The following is a 5135-nucleotide window of genomic DNA, read 5'->3' as shown; positions in this document are numbered from 1 at the left end:
ACACACACTATATGGCTCTATATACACCCCAACACACGCTGACAGGCGGTACTTGTGAAAAGGAAGCAGATGGCTATAGTCTTGCTCGCTCCGCTCCCCAGGCCGGGGGACAGCAGCGGGAAAGGCACGCGCGCCGCCCCCCCAAGCCAACCAGAAGCAACAGAGCCGCCGAAGGCCACGATACCTGCGCCCTGAGGCGGTTAGAGCGCCGGGCCCGCTGCTGGAGGCAGGGGCCTGTGCGTCAGGGCCCTGTGGTGTGCGCAAGGGGGAGCCGGCCACTGGGGCGGTGAAAAAGAGCGAGGGCCGGAGCGCAAGGAACTGGCGTTTGTAGGCCCCGGTGCCAGCAGGGTCCCTAGCCTTGGTTTGGGTCAGGGGCAGGGAGGCGGGAGCGCTGTCCGGCGCCCCGAGAGGTCTGGCTGGCAAGCGAGCGTAGGCCCCTTGCTTTGCGGTGCGCTTTGCGGCTGCTGTGTCCAAAGCTTGCTCCCCGCGGCTGGTGTGGTGCTCAGCCCTGCGAGCCAAAGGCTTGAAGTCAGGCCAGGGGAAGGCGGGAAGGAGAAGGAGGAGCGGTTGAGGCCAGGCTGGCGTGGTGTGCTGTGCCTGAGGAGGTGCGGTCAGGAAGAGGTAAAAGAGGGAGCAAAGCAGCGGGGGGGAGGCAGGGGTTTGAGGAGAGTGAGTGAGAGAGGAGAGACGGGGCGGTGTGTCAGTTGGGGCGGTGTGTCAGTTGTGCCGGTGGGTGAGAAGGAAACAGCAGCAGCAGCAGCAGCAGCAGGCGGCTTGTCCTGGGTAGTAGAGCCGAGGAAAGGCGGAGGCCAGGCTGCCCGTGACAAGTAGAAGAGGCTTGAAGGAGAGCATGAGTACTGCCTACGGCCACACCACCCTGAACGCGCCCGATCTCGTCTGATCTCGGAAGCTAAGCAGCGTCGGGCCTGGTTAGTACTTGGATGGGAGACCGCCTGGGAATACCAGGTGCTGTAGGCTTTTGTTTTTCCTCCAGCAGGGGTCACTCTCCTCCATGGCTCTTTCACATTCACTTTTACCTCCCCGCTCTCCAAGCCCTCCTGCTGCACACCTGCACTCAAGGAAACAACCTTTTCATCCCCTGCTCATTTGCCAGCTCGGCCCACTCACAAACAAATCAGCCCTCTCAAAATACAATGCTAGCTGCATTGGAACACTCACAGACAGAAGAGCAAGAAAAAAACTCACAAGAAATGCATGGCTAACAAATCAGGCGCTCATTTGCAGGTTCACCAGGGAACACAGGCATCTCATCCCCTTCACAAAACAGGGCTTAGTGCTTGCTGGCAAATCCCTTCTTGGCAATCCCAGAGGTCAGGCGTTACCTGGAGTTGGCCACCAGCTTTGCACACATCTCAGGAGGGATTTTGGCCCACTCCTCTTGGCAGATCCTCTCCAAATCATGAAGGTTTGGCGGCTGACGTTTGGCAACTCCAACTTTCAGCTCCCTCCACAGAGATATTGTCAGCCGGATGAAGGTCTGGAGACTGGCTAGGCCACTCCAGGAGCTTAACGTGCTTCTTCTCCAGCCGCTGCTTTGTTGCCTTGGCCGCGTGTTTTGGCTCCTTGTCATGCTGGAACAGCCACCCGCCATTCATTTTCAATGCCCTGGCTGAGGGGAGAAGGTTCTTGCCCAAGATTTGCCGCTCCATTGCCCCGTCCATGGTCCCCTTGATGCGGTGCAGTTGTCCTGTCCCCTTAGCAGAAAAACACCCCCAAAGCAGCATATTTCCACCACCATGTTTGACAGTTGGGATGGTGTTGTTGGGGTCATAGGCAGCATTCCTCGTCCTCCGCCTCCAAACACGGCGAGTTGAGTTGATGCCAAAGAGCTCCATGTTGGTCGTCTCATCTGACCACGACACTTTCAACCAGTCCTGCTCTGCCTCATTCAGATGTTCAGTGGCAAACTTCAGACGGGCCTGGACATGTGCTCTCTTGAGCAGAGGGACCTTGCGGGCACTGCGGGATTTCAATCCTCGTCGGCGTAGTGTGTTACCCATTGTTCTCTTGGTGACTGCGGTCCCAGCTGGCCGGAGATGATTGACAAGATCCTCACTCGTAGTTCTGGGATGATGCCTCACTGTTGTCATGATCATTGACACTCCACGAGGGGAGATCTTGCACGGGGCACCGGTCCTAGGGAGACTGACAGTTGCTTTGTGTTTCTTCCATTTGCGAATGATTGCACCGACTGTTGTCACCTTCTCACCAAGCTGCTTGGCCATAGTTTGGTAGCCCAGTCCAGCCTTGTGTAGGTCTTCGATCCTGTTCCTGACATCCCTGGACAGCTCTTTGGTCTTTGCCGTGGTGGAGGGTTTGGAATCTGATGGTTTGATTGCTCCTGTGGACAGGTGTCTTTTATACAGGTCAGAAAATGAGATTAGCATCTCTCCCTTTAAGAGGCTGCTTCTAATCTCAGCTTGTTACCTGTGTGAAAGACACCTGGGAGCCAGAAATGCCGCTGAATGATAGGGGATGGAATACCTATTTCCCTCAGGAACATGCGAATCAGCGCATCATTGGTTAGACATGCAGTTCTTTTGAATGTTTTCTTGCTAGTCTGTCTCTCAGTCAATACACCTAGCATTGGATTTTTAGACCGATCGATCATTTGTTTGTGAGCGGGCAAAGATTCAAAATCAGCAGGGGGTGAAATACTCCTTTCCTTCACTGTAGCTCCCCCAAAGTCCCCAGGCCAGCCTAGGCTTTTCTGAGCCCGCTTCCCTTTTGCGGGCCGCTCTTTTCAAAACACGCTGGCTTTCTTCTCTGTGTCCCTCAGGAGCTGGCCACGCATCCAGCCCCCTCCGGCAGCGGAGCAACGCTCAGACGCCAGCCCCAGCCAGCTAGCCCCGTCCTGCATCCCGCTTAGGCTCCGCGGCCCAGCCCTTTGCCAGCGCTCTCCTCAGCCGCTTTGGCGCTCTCACGCCTGCTCTCCAGTCGCCTTGCGCCGACACATTCCGCTGCGCTCCCCAGGCCGGGGGACAGCAGCGGGGAAGGCACGCGCGCCGGCCCCCCAAGCCAGCCAGAAGCAACAGAGCCGCCGAAGGCCACGATACCTGCGCCCTGAGGCGGTTAGAGCGCCGGGCCCGCTGCTGGAGCCAGGGGCCTGTGCGTCAGGGCCCTGTGGTGTGCGCAAGGGGGAGCCGGCCACTGGGGCGGTGAAAAAGAGCGAGGGCCGGAGCGCAAGGAACTGGCGTTTGTAGGCCCCGGTGCCAGCAGGGTCCCTAGCCTTGGTTTGGGTCAGGGGCAGGGAGGCGGGAGCGCTGTCCGGCGCCCCGAGAGGTCTGGCTGGCAAGCGAGCGTAGGCCCCTTGCTTTGCGGTGCGCTTTGCGGCTGCTGTGTCCAAAGCTTGCTCCCCGCGGCTGGTGTGGTGCTCAGCCCTGCGAGCCAAAGGCTTGAAGTCAGGCCAGGGGAAGGCGGGAAGGAGAAGGAGGAGCGGTTGAGGCCAGGCTGGCGTGGTGTGCTTGTGCCTGAGGAGGTGCGGTCAGGAAGAGGTTAAAGAGCGAGCAAAGCAGCGGGGGGGGGAGGCAGGGGTTTGAGGAGAGTGAGTGAGAGAGGAGAGACGGGGCGGTGTGTCAGTTGGGGCGGTGTGTCAGTTGTGCCGGTGGGTGAGAAGGAAACAGCAGCAGCAGCAGCAGCAGGCGGCTTGTCCTGGGTAGTAGAGCCGAGGAAAGGCGGAGGCCAGGCTGCCCGTGACAAGTAGAAGAGGCTTGAAGGAGAGCCTGAGTACTGCCTACGGCCACACCACCCTGAACGCGCCCGATCTCGTCTGATCTCGGAAGCTAAGCAGGGTCGGGCCTGGTTAGTACTTGGATGGGAGACCGCCTGGGAATACCAGGTGCTGTAGGCTTTTGCTTTTCCTCCAGCAGGGGTCACTCTCCTCCATGGCTCTTTCACATTCACTTTTACCTCCCCGCTCTCCAAGCCCTCCTGCTGCACACCTGCACTCAAGGAAACAACCTTTTCATCCCCTGCTCATTTGCCAGCTCGGCCCACTCACAAACAAATCAGCCCTCTCAAAATACAATGCTAGCTGCATTGGAACACTCACAGACAGAAGAGCAAGAAAAAAACTCACAAGAAATGCATGGCTAACAAATCAGGCGCTCATTTGCAGGTTCACCAGGGAACACAGGCATCTCATCCCCTTCACAAAACAGGGCTTAGTGCTTGCTGGCAAATCCCTTCTTGGCAATCCCAGAGGTCAGGCGTTACCTGGAGTTGGCCACCAGCTTTGCACACATCTCAGGAGGGATTTTGGCCCACTCCTCTTGGCAGATCCTCTCCAAATCATGAAGGTTTGGCGGCTGACGTTTGGCAACTCCAACTTTCAGCTCCCTCCACAGAGATATTGTCAGCCGGATGAAGGTCTGGAGACTGGCTAGGCCACTCCAGGAGCTTAACGTGCTTCTTCTCCAGCCGCTGCTTTGTTGCCTTGGCCGCGTGTTTTGGCTCCTTGTCATGCTGGAACAGCCACCCGCCATTCATTTTCAATGCCCTGGCTGAGGGGAGAAGGTTCTTGCCCAAGATTTGCCGCTCCATTGCCCCGTCCATGGTCCCCTTGATGCGGTGCAGTTGTCCTGTCCCCTTAGCAGAAAAACACCCCCAAAGCAGCATATTTCCACCACCATGTTTGACAGTTGGGATGGTGTTGTTGGGGTCATAGGCAGCATTCCTCGTCCTCCGCCTCCAAACACGGCGAGTTGAGTTGATGCCAAAGAGCTCCATGTTGGTCGTCTCATCTGACCACGACACTTTCAACCAGTCCTGCTCTGCCTCATTCAGATGTTCAGTGGCAAACTTCAGACGGGCCTGGACATGTGCTCTCTTGAGTAGAGGGACCTTGCGGGCACTGCGGGATTTCAATCCTCGTCGGCGTAGTGTGTTACCCATTGTTCTCTTGGTGACTGCGGTCCCAGCTGGCCGGAGATGATTGACAAGATCCTCACTCGTAGTTCTGGGATGATGCCTCACTGTTGTCATGATCATTGACACTCCACGAGGGGAGATCTTGCACGGGGCACCGGTCCTAGGGAGACTGACAGTTGCTTTGTGTTTCTTCCATTTGCGAATGATTGCACCGACTGTTGTCACCTTCTCACCAAGCTGCTTGG

General features: G+C 57.4%; 2 non-coding genes across 2 annotated transcripts; both read left to right on the top strand.

The window, feature by feature from the left end:
- Positions 1 to 859: 859 nt before the first annotated feature.
- Positions 860 to 978, top strand: LOC149429267 (5S ribosomal RNA). The gene has a single exon (XR_016310519.1). It is a non-coding gene; the product is annotated as a 5S ribosomal RNA (ribosomal RNA).
- Positions 979 to 3752: 2774 nt separating this feature from the next.
- On the top strand, positions 3753 to 3871 carry LOC149429266 (5S ribosomal RNA). Its single transcript, XR_016310585.1, has one exon. It is a non-coding gene; the product is annotated as a 5S ribosomal RNA (ribosomal RNA).
- Positions 3872 to 5135: the final 1264 nt, after the last annotated feature.

Source organism: Staurois parvus, unplaced genomic scaffold (genome assembly GCF_062004578.1).
Source record: "Staurois parvus isolate SC_StPar_1 unplaced genomic scaffold, SC_StPar_1.0 ptg002756l, whole genome shotgun sequence".
Lineage (NCBI taxonomy): Eukaryota > Metazoa > Chordata > Amphibia > Anura > Ranidae > Staurois > Staurois parvus.
This window is presented reverse-complemented; position numbering and strand designations above follow the sequence as displayed.